Source organism: Phoca vitulina, unplaced genomic scaffold (assembly GCF_004348235.1).
Source record: "Phoca vitulina isolate PV1807 unplaced genomic scaffold, GSC_HSeal_1.0 scaffold69, whole genome shotgun sequence".
NCBI lineage: Eukaryota > Metazoa > Chordata > Mammalia > Carnivora > Phocidae > Phoca > Phoca vitulina.
In genome coordinates, this window is record NW_022589772.1 from 647273 (window position 1) to 666394 (window position 19122).

A 19122-nucleotide genomic window follows, 5' to 3' on the forward strand; every position below is an offset into this window, starting at 1 on the left:
TGTTACATGAACAAGAATTAAGCCTTTGTTGCATTTGAACCATTACATGTATGTATTTACAGTTCAATCAACTCTACTACATTGTAGTAGGAGAGTACTGTATCTCCCCCAAATCCAGCACAATGCTGAGTAGGTACTCAATAAATAATGGTTGAATGAATGAACCCCTACACTAGCCCATTCATGAAAGATCTCCCAGGAGGTATAATTATCATGGAACACTAAGCTGCAAAATTCCCCCATCTGTATGTAATTTCATCCATTTTATGTGATAATTGATATTCAGCTATTAAGCACTTACTGAATGCCATGTTTTAACTCTCAAAACATCCTGATGAGATGATATTACTTCCATTTAACACATGACGAAACAAGTTCAGAGAATTAAGCCACTTTCCCAAGACCATACAGCTCCTAAATGGCTCAGCTCAGATTCAAATATAAGCCTATTTGACTTCAAAGCTCTTTCCATTAAATCATGTTTCCTTAAATATGTTTCATTTAATACACCATATTTGTTGTTTAGATTTGTAATCTTGAGAATATAATATGATTCAGAGCCAAGTGTAATCACTTGGAATTTAGTAAATCTCTGAATAAAATAATAACACATGAGCTATGTAATCTTAGCCAATTAATAGAACCATTTGATTAGTCTGGTAATCAGCTTATGACCACCTCTTATACTCTTTCTCCCTAAGTGATCTTTAAAATTACGGAGTTGGGGCGCCTAGTTGGCTCAGATGTTTGTGTCTGCCTTCGGCTCAGGTCATGATCCCAGGGTCCTGAGATCAAGCCCGGCATCGGGCCGGGCTCCTTGCTCCACAGGGAGCCTGCTTCTCCCTCTCTCTCTCTGCCTGCCGCTCCTCCTGCTTGTGCTCTCTCTCTCTCTGTCTAATAAATAAATAAAAAAAATAAAATTATGGAGTAAATATAGTAAAAGGTCAGCTACAACAAGTGAAGATTGAATTTGAGACACCATGCTTAAATGATTTTCTGGTTAGGGATCAGAAAGCAACAGAAAGCATTTTTCATTTTAGTCCTTTCTGGAAAATCTTCCAAATTTAGAAATTAAAAAAAAAAATTTAGAAATTCAGTCTGTTGGATAGATTGGTGCAGTGGTATCCCAAACTAGAGAGATGTACTCTAGGGATTGTCTCAGATGGATATTCGGGCAGACGCCTAACAACTGAGCCACCCAGGCGCCCCTGGGTGTCTGACTCTTGATTTCAGCTCAGGTTGTGATCTTGGGGTGGTGGGATAGAGCCCCACTTCAGGCTCTGCACTAGGTGGGGAGTCTGCTTGGGATTCTCTCCTTCTCCCTCTGCCTCTCTCCCTTCTCTCTCTCTCTCTCTTTCTAAAATAAATGAATAAAATCTTTTAAAAAAAAGAAAAAAAAAGAGGGTGCCTGGGTGGCTCAGTCGGTTAAGCATCTGCCCTCAGATCAGGTCACAATCCCAGGGTCCTGGGATCAAGTCCCACATTAGGCTCCCTGTTTGGCAGGATAGTCTGCTTCTCCCTATGCCCTTCCCCTGCTCGTTCTCTCTCTCTCTCTTACAAAAATAGATAACAAATCTTTAAAAAAAAGAAAGCAAAAAAGGAGCTATTTCTTTAAAAAATAATCTGTTTTATTATATAAAATAATTATATAAAATATAATGAAATAAATATAATTGCACACACTCATACACACATATAAAATCAATGTTATCACTTAGTGTGTTTGACAACAGATGGTCATATGTAATGTCATATATTAATGAATTGTCTGGAGCAAAAGTGTGGAACAGTGGACAGAAACACTCATTTATTATTTTCATCATCTTTTTAACTGTTTTTAACTGTTTTTAACTGTTCCCAGTTAAATTTCTCAGATTATCAAGTTTGTTTTTAATGAACTAACCATCAATTTGTGAGATTACTGCAAAGTATATTGATATTAATAATAATGTAAACACAAATGAAAAAGAAATTGACAGTATTCTTTTTCAACCACACTATTAGTTTAAATACAAAACAAAAGAAAAATAAATACAAACAAAACAAATTCAAAAACCATGATGATCTAATCAGACCTGCTAAAATGTCCTACAAAGTTCAAAATTAACAAGAAGACTTTGACATATCAATTTATATCCTGTATAGTATCAGTAAACTTCACCCTAAACATGTTTCGTGCCTTAAGATATTAGCTAATTATGACACTACACGTGTATAATTTGTAAATAAACACTTCTACCGAGAGGGTACATTCAAAATAAGAAAACCCCATAGAATTTATTATCTACAATGTTGGGAGATCAATGTCTTAACATAATCCCTTATATTACTGTATTGGCAATATTTACATATCTGTTTTCTAAACTAAATACTAATTTCCTTGAGGGAAGAGGGGCTGTGTATTATGTTTGTATCTACAGTATGTAGCTCTTGGTTTTGCAGTGGTAGGTGCTCAGAATCTGCTAAATGGAAATAGAAATTTGTAACCAACATTAAATGAGTTCTTTTACTAAATACATAGTTTTTGGTCATATGATCTTAAAATATGCTATTTTATTTTTCTCCCCTAGAAAATGGGGTGAATACTTCCTGTTCTACCTATTTCAGTGGTTTCTTACGAAACTCACATACAAAAATAAAGATAAGGATGCCTGGATGGCTCAGTGGGTTAAGCATCTGCCTTTTGGCTCAGGTCATGATCCCAGGGTCCTGGGATGGAGTTCTGCATTAGGCTCCTTGCTCAGCCTGCTTCTCCCCTCCCACTCCCCCTGCTTGTGTTCCTGCTCTCGCTGTCTCTCTCTCTGTCAAATAAATAAATAAATAAAATCTTTAAAAAATAAATAAATAAATAAATAAATAAATAAAATCTTTTAACTAATAAAGATAAATTTTAAAGCCATGTATACCTCTGATGTGTTCATATTGTTTTTCAAATAAACTACTTTGGAAGCTTAGTATTATAAAAAAGCTAAGAAAAGGAAATGACAGAAGAGAAAAATGTTAACGAGGTCTTGACAGTTAAAACAAATGCCTTTTAATGTGTTTAGCCCTTGGAATGCTGACACTTTCCTCCAATTGTTCAAAATAATTGTTTCAATGAACATGCTGTAAAAGTTACAGAAGTTTCAGAAAGGAGAAAAGGAGATGTAAGCATTGCTTTGCCTACCATTTCCAAATGCCTCCTATAATAGTGTCAGCATTACCTTTGTTTTTTTTTTTCATCAATTCTACTTAAAAATAACTCATTTCAAGATAAGAAATGAAAGTGGAAAGCACAAAAGAGAAATCAGTGGGGCAGCTTCCCTGTTCTGTTTGAGAACTCATTTCCTGAGAATGTGAAGGTACAATCACAGAAGGCAAGTCTACTATTTCAGTTCTATTTTGTTAAGTAAGGTAATGAAATACCTTTCTGTGCATGTGTGAGAAAATGCACTATAGCCGTTTAATGAAACCAGGGAGATGTGGCACCTTGGGAGAAAGGAGTTTGCTCTTAAGATCTCAGGTTTTTGGGGGGCGCCTGGGTGGCTCAGTCGTTAAGTGTCTGCCTTCGGCTCAGGTCATGATCCCAGGGTCCTGGGTTCGAGCTCCGCGTCAGGCTCCCCGCTCCGCGGGAAACCTGCTTCTCCCTCTCCCACTCCCCCTGCTTGTGTTCCCTCTCACTCTGTCTCCCTCTCTGTCAAATAAATAAATAAAATCTTAAAAAAATAAATAAAATCTTAGGTTTTTAATAGGCGGGGATCCCAAAACCAGGAATAAAAGGAGTGAGGCTTATATGGAGTGAGGCTGACTTATCCTGTCTGATCAAAGTTAAGGTTCATGAGGGGTTCCTGGGTGGCTCAGTGGGTTAAGCCTCTGCCTTTGGCTCAGGTCATGATCCCAGAGTCCTTGGGATGGAGCCCCATGTTGGGCTCCCTGCTCAGCAGGGAGTCTACTTCTCCCTCTCTGCCCCTCTCCCTGCTCCTCTCTCTTGCTCACTCTCCGTCTCAAATAAATAAAATCTTAAAAAAAAAAAAAAAAAGTTAAGGTTCATGACAGATCCAGTTGAAATATTTCCTAATTATGCTCTGACATCACCTTTTGACTTTTTCCTGAACATTTTTGTTTTCTCTTCAGTTCTGCACAAACCACTTGCTGTCCTACCACCTCACAAATCAGTCCATGGTTGTCTTCATTTTATTTTCGCATTCATTCTGCTGTTCTCCTTTACTCTTTTTGCTTCTTGCATGTGTGCCCTTGTCTATGTGTTTATAAACAATACATGTAATTTGTATATGATTATATATCTCTATATAAATGATGATAAAGTACAACTTCTGAGCACTGAATAAATGTTTTGAAGTAAGTAAACAAAAGCAACATCTAATTGCAGTTGGATGAATGATACTGGCTATTTTCAACTTAGTGATTTAGCTGATGATTGATGTCTTCATTACTCTATTAAAATAGCATGTCAGAGTGCCAATGTGTATACTAGCTATCCCTCATATGGATTATTCAACACATTCATTCATTTAAAATATATTTATTAAGCACTTAAAGTGTGTCAGGTACTGTTTCAGTACTTTGGTGTCATCAGTGAATGAAATAGACAAAAATATATTCTGCATAGAGCTTACAGTCTAGAGGAGAGAGACAAGCAATAAATGACAGAATAACCAACTATGTAACTAAATAAGTACATGATACAGTATATTAGGATTAGAAGGAAATACATGCTTTGTAAAATACAGAAATAGTAGGTGTACTGCGGGGTATGGATTGGTACAGGTTGAAATTCTAAATAGAGTGACCACAGTGTAGGTCTTATTGAGGAGACATTGGAGAACCTGAAGGAGCAAGTCACCTACTGAACCAGACTGATTTTTTTAGGGCTCCTCAAATCTTATTACAAAGGTGATTCATATTCTGCCTATGTATAGGGTTGGTCCCAATTGTAAGCCACACCAGGGTTACATTCAGAGGGCACCATTCCCTTCTTTTGTCAGGAGTCTGATTCAGTAATAGAAGACAGAAACCTTAGAGAGGCATTAGTTCTCATGCTAGTGTGTAATATATAGGAAGACGGCTTTTATATTGGCAATACCTTCATACATACCAAGGGTTCAAGTTTCAGATATATAGCATATGGCAATTAGACCATAAAAATGCACCTTGGGATGCACTATGTAAAACTTCACTAAATGAAGTGGTCTGGAAATGAGGATGAGTCTCTAGTGCTCAGCCAAAATATTTCTCTGGTGACATAAGAATTGGGGAGCCAAGAACCGCATCACTCACTCCAGATTTCTGGCTTCCTCCCAGGAGTCTAAACATTTGTTTCCTGAGAAATACCACTTGAATAATTTCTTGGCTTCTGGACAGGAATACCACAAAGCTAAAATTGCATTGCCCTTATTTTATTTTGTGAGCTAGAGTCAGGACTTTAAAATTTTTTAAAATTTGTATTTGTACTGTGATAATAAAGTTATATTTTGGATAATCTGGGTAATATTTCTTAATATTATTCTGGGAGATAAAAAATTTAGGGAGGAAGCAGATTCCATAGGCCCCATGGGAATTCTGAATACATTCTAAAGAGTTTCAGAGTAGAAAACAAAAAGAGAAACTCATGGTCACCTGGGTGGCTCAGTTAGTTGGGTGCCTGCCTTTGGCTTGGGTCTGGTCCTGGGGTCCTGGGATCAAGCCCCTGCTGAGCAGGGAGCCTGCTTCTCCTTCTCCCCCTGCTCGTGCTCTCTCCCTCACTATCTCTCTCTCAAATAAATAAAATCTTTAAAAAGAAAAAAAGAAACTCAAATCCAGGCAAACTTTACCAGAATCCTGAAGAAACAAATACATCACAGGTTATAAGAAATGTGCTCTGAGGGGAATGTTGAAGGAATAGTATCCATTAAGAGAAGCCTGTGGATAATTTAATAATTGTCTTAAAATGTCAATGACTCAGATGCAGAGGATAGTCAATAAATATTCTCTTTATTCTTAGATGACTAAGTAGACTTAAGAGAGGCCATGGGAGGTCTTAGTTAGACGTAAGGAGGAATCATGATTGTGAAACACTGGAAATGGTTCCTAAGGAAAGTTGTGGAATCTTCTCTAGAGAGGTTTATAAATAGGAAAAATTCTCATCTGTCTCATGGTTTGAGTGTAGCAGCAAGACCTAGCGATCCTAAGGTTTCTTCTGTAGTATTACATTTGGTACATCAGCTTTATTGGAATCATGTTGTCCGTATATAATGGAGTGTACTGGCATGATTTGCATTTAAACTATTGGTTAAATAATATTAAAAATATATATCTTCTATAAACAAATTATAACCTTTAGTAGTTTCATTTCCAAACATTATATCATGACAGTCTGAGTAATATTTCAGTATGTTTCTTTCTCCTGAGTAATAATTATTTCAGTGATGATTGGTGTTAATATTACCCATTCTTCTTGAAAAGAGGGAAAATAATGTGAACTGTGCCAGTCTACTCAAGTTCTGTTACCTTAAACATTTTGTAAAATAATAGAGCATTTATTTGAATAATTTCCTTTCCACAGGTATCATCAGGAGGTTACCACATTTAGTTTTCTTTTCCTATAAGTTCATTTGCTTTTAACCCGTATTACTCTCCTTACATAGGGCTTGTAAGACAATTCACAAGAAGTGGCTGGATCTCACACACATTTGGGAAGGTAAGTTTTAATTTTCTTAAAACTTGTTTTAAAAAGTTGTATAAAATAAATTTATTTGTAATGAAGAAAATTTTATTTCAAACTATTTTTCAGACTAGTTAGAGCTGGATATATCTTTGAAGGCCATCAAGCTTATTTTACTGTTGAGGGAACAAATCCTGAGAAAAGGAAGTTTGTATCCAATGTAAGAGTGATAGCATCAAGGCTAAATCTCAGGTCCCCTAACTAATAGTCTAGTGCTTTTTGCAACACACATCACTAAATCTTTCTCTGTTTTGGTGGTTATTTAGTGGTTATTTGGTGAAATGAGTATGTGCATGTCTGTTAGGGTTAAGAATCTGTTGGTCCATAGAAGTGTGACAGCCATGTGAAAGTGTAGGAGCGGAAAAAATTTCCCTTCTTCCTTTGGCTGGTCTAATAATCAGATTGACATAAGGCAGGTTAACAGGAGAAAAATAAATTTCATTTGTTCCATTTAATGGAGCCCCATTAAAATCTGAAGCCCAGAAGGTAGTGAGGTTATTGAAGCTTCTATATAACATGCTATAAAGAGGCAGGGTTCTGGGGACACGCAGGTAAGGAAGACCATTCACAGGAAGGCAGATGAGATGTTTGGAAAACAAAGGTTGCCCTGTTATGCAAAGTTTCTTGGGTATCTCTGTTAATAGCACTCTTCCTGGTGTAGGCTCCCTTTCCAGTGTAAATTAAGGCAGTTGATGGAGGTGGTAAGAGCTTCACCTGCATCTGCTGGGTTTTGATTGTCTTCAGCTCAAAATAATCCTCATGCCAAAGTGACATATTTTGGGGTGGTAAATTCTGCTCCCCTTCAGTCCAGTGTTTGAAACTTCAAATAAGAAATTTCACAATCTAGTAGTTCAGTTGATAGATTCTTGCATGTCTCATTATACCAGTCTCAGTCTTGAGAATAGTTCAGTTCAGTTAAAAGCTTTTGTCTCATTTCAGGAGGTGGTCTTGCAGGTGGGCTCTCAAGGTTAGGCTTATATTGTGCAAGCAGTCAGGTAATAGGAGGAATTTCTGTGGAAAGAAAAGAAAAAGGTTAATGGTTAGAGCCAATTATAAACCCAGTGTCAGTCCTGAAAGCTGCCAGGCAAGATTTCTAGATGTCCGGCTCAAAGCATCTTCAGAATGAGTGAGTGCAGACAGTGCCAATCTGACAGATTTTCCTGGTTTGCAGTTTGAATGTCTTTGATGATGTCATCTGGTAAACTCTCTGAGTCGTGCACACAGCAACAGGCATAAGGAAGATTGTCTAAACATGAGCTATTGTGGTGATTTCTCTGAAGTTTACATCAAGTCATCTAGTTTCAGTTTGAGGGCTTCAGGAAAAGGGGCAGTACTGGGTACCAATGGTTCCAGGTCAAAAGGAAGAGAAAAAATTGCAAATGTTAGTTAGCATATTTGTAACCAGATATTTAAAGAAATATTCAGGATCCAGTCCAGTTTAAAGATAAATAATAAAATTTCAAAGACAATTAATAGAACTAGAATCTGTTATCTACATGTATGTACTATAGTTTCTACTGAAACAAAATTTTTCTCTCTACAGTTACCCCCATTTCTACCCAAGATAATTATGGTATAACTAATTTGCTAAAATAAGTCTAGTCTTTTTAAATTTGGCCTGATTATTTATATAAGTACAGGAAGAATAGTGATTGATCATTATAGGCCCTTTTAAATCTGCTCTGCTGGAACTTTTCATAAGGACTCTCAGATTGAACTTTTAAAAGCCTCTTGAGATGGGGCGCCTGGGTGGCTCAGTCGTTAAGTGTCTGCCTTCGGCTCAGGTCATGATCCCAGGGTCCTGGGATGGAGCCCCGCGTCTGGCTCCCTGCTCAGTGGGAAGCCTGCTTCTCCCTCTCTCACTCCCCCTGCTTAAGTTCCTTCTCTCGCTGTGTTTCTCTCCGTCAAATAAATAAATAAAATCTTTAAAGAACAACAAAACAAAAAAAGCCTCTTGAGGCTAGTAAGCCAAGCCAAGGACTTGCCATCAGAATTCACCTGCAATACCTATAGATTTGGGTAAATTCCTCTCTTTTTTGAGGTCCCCAAAATATCCTGAGGTTCCTGTAGCTGCCAGAAAGTGACTTTCCTTACTTCCCTGGTTAGGCCTATGGGAACCCTGTAAGCAAGTACCAGGCTGTTTTTCAAAGGGGGCTTTGTTGGCTCCATGAAGTCAACCTTAGTTCCTTAAAGCTGTCTAGAATATCTGATTCCTTATATTCTCAAATCTGACATTGCAGTCAAAGCCTTGGTAATATAACCAATGTTTACAGTTGTGTCATGTCACAAAGAGTACAGATTCTTACTGAACTTTTGCAAATAAATATATTAACATGAAAATAAGAAGACTCACTAAGAGTTTCCAAATTCTGGAGGGATCAGGTAGGGAGAAAAAGTAACTGTTTCATTTTTGTTTACAAAGGTACACTTTACCAAGTTGCTCTAAGTCGTAGGTACCTTAGGAGAAAAAGTTTCCTTAAATCTGGAAAAACAAAACATTAAAGAACCAGCAGTATTTCAAATAAAAAGTCATACAAATTGTAATCATCATCAGTTCATTCGGGCCCGTGTAATTAATTCTTGTTTTGCTTGGATCCACTTTTTTCCATTAGTTTTGCAAGATTCTTACCCCGTTCAGTTTTATGACCTAAAAATTATCAGGAACATGTGCTTGCCAGAGTCCTTTCCATAAATTTCCATGAAGATGAAGCACTTAAGCTGATGTGTAGGGGACATGAATTCTTTGTGGTGGGTGTCCAGGATGCATTGCATAAAGGACATTGCATAGGAAGGTCTAAAGCTGGCAGCACCTGATTACAGTGTCCTGGAAAGTAGGAGGAATTATAAAGGGCAACAAAGCAAGTCTTAGCTCTTGTTTCAGGTGCTTCTGCTAGATACATTTCCTGGCTTTTAGTATTTACATGAGTGATCTTTGTACTTTGGGCTTGGAGATCAGGTTGGAGTGCTCTCTGTAAATCTTATGAAGAGAGGGGAGTTTAACAGGCAGCTGAGAGTTTAAGGAATTTGCTGAGGCAATGCGGCTGGATTTTGAGAGGGGGGGGATTTTAGACCAGGGGCCAGAGATACAAAAGATGTTCTGGAGTGTCAGGGACAGGGAGTAGGGGATTTTAAAAGTTTATATAAGAGGGCAGAGAAGGAATTTACATTAGATGTGGACTTCAATTTTTGTTTTAAGTCCAATTTATATTCTTTCACCTTTTTAAAGGAGTCCCTAAGGCTAGCTACTCCTTTGTATTCATTTTCAACCTAGTCTTTCCATCGGTACCAATATGACATTTGTTTAAGATGAGAGCTCACTAATTTTTGTTCTTTTAAATCTGGCCAATTCAAAGGATCCATCATCTGGTCATTGCCAAGTATGATCTTATATTAATCTCAATAGTGGATCAAACCAATAAGTCTTTATGAAAGAGACATTTCCAAAGGAGAGTGAAAAAGATGTAGTCCTCATAATCCAAAAATTTTAGTTCAAAAGATAACCAAAAAAAAAAAAAAAAAGACAGACACATATCTAGCCACAAATGGGGTGCAACCCACATTTCTGTCCAGCCATATCTAGCTGCAAGTGAAATACAGCCCACATTTTTCTGGGCAAATTTTACAACAGAGAAAAAAGAAAACAGTGACCATCTTTGGGAGGAAAGGCATTAGTAGAAAACAAAGTCCTCATAACACACTTTTACCAAAGTGGCTATACCCAAGGAACTAGTTCACCCAACTATTTCCTCTGCTAATCTAAATTTAGAAAAAGAAAAGGACTCACGTTACTCTTACTTCCATCAGACCCTGCAGGCAGAGATCTGGGAGACTGAGATGGTAAGAATTCTTAACTTCTGCTGGCTTTTGTCATAGCTTCCAGGATCTCACAGTTGCAGCAGCCCCAGAGAGAGCAGTGTCCAGCCACTGAGGATTCCTTTGTTGTTGCCAACTGTAGGGGTGGAATAATTTTCTTTCATCCCTTCTAGTTTCTTTGATTGGTCTAATAATCAAATTGACCAGTGGCTCAGTCGGTTAAAGCTCTGACTTCGACTCAGGCCATGATTCCAAGAGTCCTGGGATTGAGCCCCTCGTAATGCTCCCTGCTCTTTGGGGAGTCTGCTTCTCCCTCTGCTCCTCCCCCCACTCATGCTCTTTCTTTCACTCTCTCTCTCTCAAATAAATAAAAAAAATATATAAAAAAAAGAGATTAACAGGAGAAAAACAAATTTCATATGTATGGGAGCCCCATAAAAATATAAGACCTAAAGGGCAGCCAGATAATTGAGGCTTATAAGACATCCTGAGCCAAGGAAAGGGATAGGGGCCTGGGGTTACAAAATGAAGGCAGGCCATTCACCAGAAGATGAGAGATTTTTGGAAAACAAAGGTTGCCCTGTTATGCAGATAAGTTTCTTAGGAAAAAAGGTATCTCTGCTAATAGTTCTCTTCCTGGTTCAGGCTCCCTTTCAAATGTAAAGTTAGGCAGTTGATGGGGAGTAAAAGGCTTTTCCTAAATCTGCAGTTAAAAAAAAAAAATCAGCCTAAAATAAATCCTTATGCCAAAGAAGCATATTTTAGGGTGGCAAATTCTGTTTCACCTCAAAAGTGGGAGACGATTTGAAAGAATTTGTTCTTTTTTTAAAAGCTTTTATTTAAATTCCAGTTAGTTAACATAGAGTGTACTATTAGTTTCACATTTACAATATAGTACAATATCATAATTCAACACTTCCATACAACACCCAGTGCTCATCACAAGTGCACTCCTTAATCCCCATCACCCATTTCCCCCCATCCCTCACCCACCTCCCCTCTGGTGACCATCATTTTCTTCTCTATAGTTAAGAATCTGTTTCCTGGTTTGCCTTTCTCTCTCTTTTTTTCCCATTGCTCCTTTGTTTTGTTTCTTAGATTCCACATATGAGTGAGATCATATGGTATTTGCCTTTCTCTCTGACTTATTTCACTTAGCATTATACTGTCTAGCACTATCATGTCTTTACAAATGTCGGGATTTCATTCTTTTTTTTATGGCTGAGTAATATTCATATATATATCTTCTTTATCCATTGATCAATTGATGGATACTTAGGCTGTTTCCATGATTTGGCTAATGTTAATAATGCTGCTATAAACATCGGGGTGCATGTATTCCTTTGAATTAATATTTTTGTATTCTTTGGATAAATAACTAGTAGTGCAATTGCTAGATCATAGGGTAGTTCTACTTTTAACCTTTATATTGTTTTCCACACTGGCTGCACCAGTTTGCATTGTACCACCAGCAGTACAAGAGAGTTCCTGTTTCTATACATTCTTGCCAACACATCTTGTTTCTTGCGTTGTTGATTTTAGACATTCTGACAGGTGTGAAGGGATATCTCATTGTAGTTTTGATTTGCATTTCCCTGATGATGAGTGATGTTGAGCATCTTTTCATGTGTCTGTTGGCCATCTGTATATCTTCTTTGGAGAAATGTCTCTTTATGTCTTCCGCCCATTTTTTAATTGGATTATTTGTTTTTGGGTTATTGAGTTGTATCAATTCTTTTTTCTTCCTTTTTTAAGGCTTTTATTTATTTGAGAGAGAGAGACAGAGAGTGAGCAAGAATGAGTGGGGAGAGGGGCAGAGGGAGAGGGAAAAGCAGACTCCCCACTGAGCATGGAGCCCAACATGAGGCTCGGTCCCTTGACCCTGAGATCATGACCTGAGCCGAAGTCAGATGCTAAACCACTGAGCCACCCAGGCGCCCCTCAGTTCTTTATGTATTTTGGATACTAACCCTTTATCAGCTATGTCCTTTGCAAATATCTTCTCGCATTCTGTAGGTTGCCTTTTAGTTTTGTTGATTGTTTCCTTCACTGTGCAGGAGATTTTTATTTTGATGTAGTCCCAATAGTTCATTTTTGCTTTTGTTTCCCTTGCCTCAGGAGACATATCTAGAAAGAAGTTGCTATGGCCGAAGTTAAAGAAGTTACTGCCTGTGTTCTCTTCTATGAGTTTTATGGCTTCAGGTCTCACATTTAGGTCTTTAATCCATTTTGAGTTTATTTTTCTGTATGGTGTAAGAAAGTGGTCTAGTTTCATTCTTTTGCATGTTGCTGTCCAGTTTTCCCAACACCATTTGTTGAAGAGACTATCTTTTTCCTATTGGATATTCTTTCCTGCTTTGTTGAAGATCAATTGACTACATAATTTGGGGGTTATTTCTGGGTTTTCTGTTCTGTTCCATTGATCTATGTGTCTATTTTTTTTTTGCCAGTACCATACTGTTTTGTTTACTACAGCTTTGTAATATAACTTGAAGTCTGGAATTGTGATGCCTCTAGCTTTGCTTTTCTTTTTCAAGATTGCTTTGGCTATTTGGTGTCTTTGTGGTTCCATACAAATGTTAGGATTGTTTGTTCTAGCTCTGCAAAGAATGTTGTTGGTATTTTGATGCAGATTGCATTAAATGTGTAGTTTGCTTTAGGTAGTATAGACATTTTGACGATATTTGTTCTTCCAATCCATGAGCATAGAATATCTTTCCATTTCTTTGTGTTATCTTCAATTTTTTTCATTAGTGTTTTATAATTTTTGGAGTGTACGTTTTTCACCTCTTTAGTGATATGTTTGGATTTCTTTCTCTTTATTCTTTGTATATTTATTAGTGGTTATTAATATATGGTTACAATTAGGTTTGTATGTAACCTGTTATGCATGTAGCAGTCTGTATTAAGTTGATGGTCTTTCAGCTTGAACCCATTCTTCTCTCCTCCCTATGTTTTAGATATATGTTTTTATATTTTATATCCTTTTTTGTGAGTTCCTTGGCTGATTTTTTTACAGAAATATTCATTTTTACTGCTTTTGTGTTTCCTGCTTTTATACTGTCACTTTTGGTCTTTCTTTTCCACTCAGAGTCCCTTTTAATAGTTCTTGCAGGACTGGTTTAGTGGTAATGAACTCCTTTAGTTCTTGTTTTTCTGGGAAACTCTTTCTCTCTTCTTCTATTCTGAGTGACAGTCTTGCTGGATAGAGTATTCTTGGCTGTAGATTTTTTCCATTCAGCACATTGAATATATCATGTCACTTCTTTCGGGTTTGGAAAGTTTCTGTTTAGAAATATCCTGCTTGGGGGTGCCTGGGTGGCTCAGTTGGTTAAATGTCTGCCTTCAGCTCAGGTCATGACCTCAGGGTCCTAGGATGGAGCCTTACGTTGGGTTCCCTGTTCAGTGGGGAGTCTGCTTGTCCTTCTCCCTCTGCCCCTTACCCCCCGCTCATGCTCTCTCTCTTAAATAAATAAGTAAAATCTTTATTTATTTATTTTTTAAGAATGCCCCTTTATTTTTTTTTTTTAAGATTTTATTTATTTATTTGATAGAGAGAGACAGCAAGAGAGGGAACACGAGCAGGGGGAGTGGGAGAGGAGAAGCAAGACTCCTGCTGAGCAGGGAGCCCGATGTGGGGCTCAATCTCAGGAGCCCGGGATCATGACCTGAGCCGAAGGCAGACGCTTAACAACTGAGCCACCCAGGCGCCCCATAAATAAAATCTTAAAAAAAAAAAAATGTCCTGCTAGCTTTATGGGTTTTTCCTTTATAATTTAAGGACTTTTTTTGTTTTGCAGCTTTTGAGATTTTTTTTCTTTATCAGTATACTTGGCAAATTTAATTGCAATATGTCTTGCTATGGGCCTACTTTTGTTGATTGTGATGGGAGTTCTCTGTGCCTCCTGGATCTGGATGTCTGTTTCCTTCCCCAGATTAGGGAAGTTTTCAGCTATTATTTCTTCAAATAAATATTCTGCCTTCTATTCTCTCTTCTTCTTCTGGGACTCCTATACGTGAATGTTATTACACTTGATGGAGTCACTGAGTTCCCCAAGTCTATTTTCATTTTGCATAATTCTTTTTTCTCTCTTTTGTTCATCTTCATTGTTTTTCATTACCTTTAAGTCATCTAGGTCATTAATTCGTTCCTCTGCTTCTTCCAGCCTGCTGTTCATTACATCAAGCCTGTTTCTAATCTCATTTATTTCACTCTTCATCTCTGATTGATTCTTTTTAAACTTTTTTATCTCTGTGGTAAGGGTTTCACTGATGTCTTCTATTCTTTTCTGAAGCCCAGTGTGTATCCTTATGATAGTTGCCTTAAATTCTCCATCAGGCATGTTACTTATATCTATTTTGCTTAGATCTCTGGCTTGACCTTACCTTGTTCTTTCATTTGGGATAAATTTCTTTGTTTTCTCTTTTTGTCTATGTCTCTGCCTTCTTCTCTGTTAGAAAAGCTAGTTATACTAAAAAAAAAAAAAAAGAAAAGAAAAGCCAGTTATGTCTCTTGTTCCTGAAAGTAATGGCCTTATGAAGAAGAGGTCATGTAGTGCCCAGGGCCCAGCACTTCAGGCATTGTCTTCAGTGTGTCTGCATGAGCTCTGCTGTTGTGTTCTGGCTGCTCTACCCTTCAGGTCAGTCATCTGCAGAGGCTCTCCTTACCTGATGGGGCAGTGTTTGTTCCCTGGCCTGCATGTGGAGAGTTTTAACTAGGTGTGCTCTGGTCTGCTTGTGAAATGAGACCTGACACCACCTGCACCAGAACTAAGGCCCTGCAGAACTCTCTGGTTGGGAGATGTGTTGTAGGCAGGAATTTGCACTGGTCTTATGGGTGAAGGGCCTGGCCCGCTGGGACTGAGGCAAGTGTAACTGAGAAAGGCAGTTCCCCTGGAGCACAAGAAGGTGGGGCTTAGTGTAAGCGATTTCGGCAGCCAGTGTCTGTGCTTTGCTGCTTCCCACAGGTGGCTCTGTGTTTATGCTGAGGAGTGGGGAAGGGAAATGGCACCACTTAGCTCCTTTGTTCTGGGAGAGGGGTCTCCATGTGAATGCTGCCTGTTAGGGACATGCTCAGAAAAGAGCAAATAATCTCCCCACTGTGTTCCCTAGACACTCCTCAGATTGCTGTTTCCACGCTGTGTGCCCCTGGCTTGTTTTTCCTGCCTTCTCTCCAAGAGCAGCATTGTGCCCTCTGGGCTCTATCCTGGTCAACCCCACTGAACTTTAAAACTCCAGGCTTTAAGCCCTGCTGGTTGGAAGAACTCATGAAATTCAACCCCTCTCATTTTCCAAGCCAATAGCTATGTGGAAATGTTCTCCTTGTGTGATCCCCTGTGTGCTCCTCTCTCTCTCTCTCTCTCGCCCTTCTCTGTGACCATGGTTCCCTCCCTTCCACAGCAGCCAGAATCCATTTGTCCCCTAAATCACCTCTCTGCCTTTCCTACCTTGTTTGATGTGGCCTTTTCTCTCCCTTTGGTTGTGGAGTTTGTTCTGTAGTCTTCAGGTTGATTTCTGAGGTATTTAGGATGATTTGATAGTTATCTAGTTATATTCATGGGACAAGGTAAGCCTAGGGTCCTCCTACTCCACTGCCATCTTCCTCCTCCCAAAAGAGTATGTTCTTTAAAGAGGAGGGACACAGGAAGGGTGCCATCGTAGAGGGAGACTCATACAGAAGGTATGTTTTGTGATTTTAGAGATGATATTTTTCTTCTTGGGCTCTTCCAGAATAAAGGGTGAGGAGAAAGGAGAAGTACTAATTTGCCACTTATGGAAATACAAACAAATGGTTAGTATTATGGGAATTTTCCTCATGTTAAATATCATAGACAATACTTACGAAATTAAATGTGGCATGTATTGGTCACAACAAAATCCTACTAAACTTTATGTAACAGAATGTTCATAGCTATCAAATTTTTTTTTCCTAAAGTGTCCATAGTAAGCAGTATCTATGTAGCTTTGAATTAGATTCTGTCTGTGTCATTAAGTATTTGAGTGACATAGCAAATAAGGATTGTCAAGCAGTGTGGCAGTGTAAAAGATTCATGGCTATGTGGAAGGCCAATATCACTGATCCATTAAATGAAGGAAAAAGCAGGCCAAATTTATACACAATCAAGCTACTTTGTCCAAAATAAAAACCATGTTTGCTGGACCCATATCAAGTTTTGCTTTCCCAGACAACTCAAGTCCTCCCTCATAGTTTTCCTCCTTCTGACCCATCTCTCTGGCCCCACCAGATATGCACTGTATGTTAGATAAATAAAAATATATTTTATTTCCTCAAGAAGCTCACAGTCCAGTTCAGGGAAGTAGAGAAATAGAGACAATTATGATGCATTCTACTTAATACTATGATAGCAGGAAGAATTTTTCCGTATGTGTCTATGGAGACTCAGGCTATGTGTTTCAGTGAGGGGATGATGTCTGAGTGGAGTTTTGAATGATAAATAGGAAGATCTCATTATCTCCTCTTTGGATTATTGAAAGTTTTACTAACTGAACATCTTGCCATCATGCTTGCCCTACTACATTTTGATGGAGCTCCCAGTTGAAAGGCAGTGAAGCATAAGAAATTCTTTGTGTATTTGGGGAAATGCCAAATGTTTGGGATGCTTATACTGAGGGGTGAAAAGATCCAAGTCAAGAAGATAAGCAGAGGCTCAACCCTGAGGTGCCTTGTATACCATGAACCCTATAGTGTTGAAATTGAAGAGCAGTAGAATATGTTGCAAGTGGAAGAATAACTAAGTCCAACCTGCATTTTGATCTTGTGACTGCTAAGTAAAGAATGGGTTGGAGGGAGGGTAAGCATGGTGGCAGGAAGCCCAGTTCAGAGTCATCATGAAGATGATGACATCCTCAGCTAGGGCAATGCTGGTGGGAATAGAGGGAGATGGACAGATTGAGAAGTAGTTAGGAATTACTGTTGACAGAACTTGGTGTTAGATTGATTGTGGTGGATGAAATGTGGGGAGAGAACTAGGATTATCTTTTTTTTTTTTTTAAGATTTTATTTATTTCGACTGAGAGAGACAGCGAGGGAGGGAACACAAACAGGGGGAGTGGGAGAGGGAGAAGCGGGCTTCCCGCGGAGCAGGGAGCCTGATGCAGGGTTCGATCCCAGGACCCTGGGATCATGACCTGAGCCGAAGGCAGATGCTTAACGACTGAGCCACCCGGGTGTCCCGAGAACTAGGATTATCTTATCTGGCTTGAGCAACTAGATAGCAGTGCCATTCTCTGAAATCTGAAACAGAGGAGGAAGACCAGTTCTGGGTGGGGGAGGAAGATGATCAATTCAGACGTGGACATGTTGAGCTTGACTCACCTGTGAAATATCCAGGTAAAAATTTCTACTAAGCAATTTGATATGATGATCTGGAGCTCAGGAGAGTAGTTTCTGCCTTTTCTGCCTCTTCTGAATGCCCTTAGAATCCATCCTCAGTAATTTAACCCTTGATTCCATACTGTCCTGGACCAGTCCTTTAGTTTCTCTCATTTTCATATACTTCCCTGGTATTGTATACCCATCTGTATCTTTTGCAATGCTTACCTGACTTTTGGGCATGAGTGAGGACTTTGTAAAGGCTTCTGAAGATTTGCATGGCTACCTCACCACTGAGGTTATTCAGGAAAAAAATGACACTTTTTAGTAATTAATAAAAAAGGTGCAAAGGATATTTAAGTCTTTATAAATAGCTACAAATATCACAAATCAAGTTTACATGTGTGACCAATTTTACTTGAAAGATTTGTAAGATATTTTCCATTACCCCTTTCCCCCAGTTTAAGTTTTCCAACCTTTAGGAAGAAGTGAAAATGGTAACATCTTTTCTACACTGGCTTCCTCACAATCCTTTATTCTATCATCTGAGTCCTTGAGGTTTTGTAACCCACTTTGGCATATGGAATTGATAAACCAGAGAACGGATCTGGTCATTGTTATTTCAAGTTTGGGCATTTACAATTATTTGTGGATATTGTATCCTGAGACACTCTGCATTTCATTTTTTCCAAAGGAGGGGCCTCTTTGGTATCAACAGTGGAACTTAAGGGATTTCTGTTAAGCATTTACAGAAAATGGTTCCTCTTAAAAAAAATGCAGGAGGCTTAGGAATAGTTGCCAAGTGGGGAATGAGATCTTTGGTGGCTTAACAGTTTTTGCTTTCTCATTTCCCTCCCTTTTGATACTTTTTCATTATGTTTATCCTCCCTCTTCTAGAATTTTTTATTTCATTTATGCATGCATCCACATATTCACATATTCATTCCTTATACATCACTAATTTTACCAGTCCTAGTCTTTGTAGTTTGCAAAATACTCAAGATAAGAATTAGTCTTGCCACATGAAAAAGTGTTCAATATCGCTCGGCATCAGGGAAATCCAAATCAAAACCTCAATGAGATACCACCTCACACCAGTCAGAATGGCTAAAATTAACAAGTCAGGAAATGACAGATGTTGGCGGGGATGCGGAGAAAGGGGAACCCTCCTACACTGTTGGTGGGAATGCAAGCTGGTGCAGCCACTCTGGAAAACAGTATGGAGGTTCCTCAAAAAGTTGAAAATAGAGCTACCATATGATCCAGCAATTGCACT

At 38.5% G+C, this 19122-nt stretch overlaps 1 protein-coding gene across 1 annotated transcript in view; it reads left to right on the forward strand.

Moving 5' to 3' along the window:
• IL13RA2 (interleukin 13 receptor subunit alpha 2) overlaps positions 1–19122 on the forward strand; it is a 104365-nt gene that overhangs the window by 24330 nt on the left and 60913 nt on the right. Inside the window, exon 3 of the mRNA XM_032392842.1 lies at positions 6624–6676. The gene's annotated coding sequence lies outside the window, so the exon portion shown is untranslated. The remainder of the gene's footprint in view (positions 1–6623; positions 6677–19122) is intronic.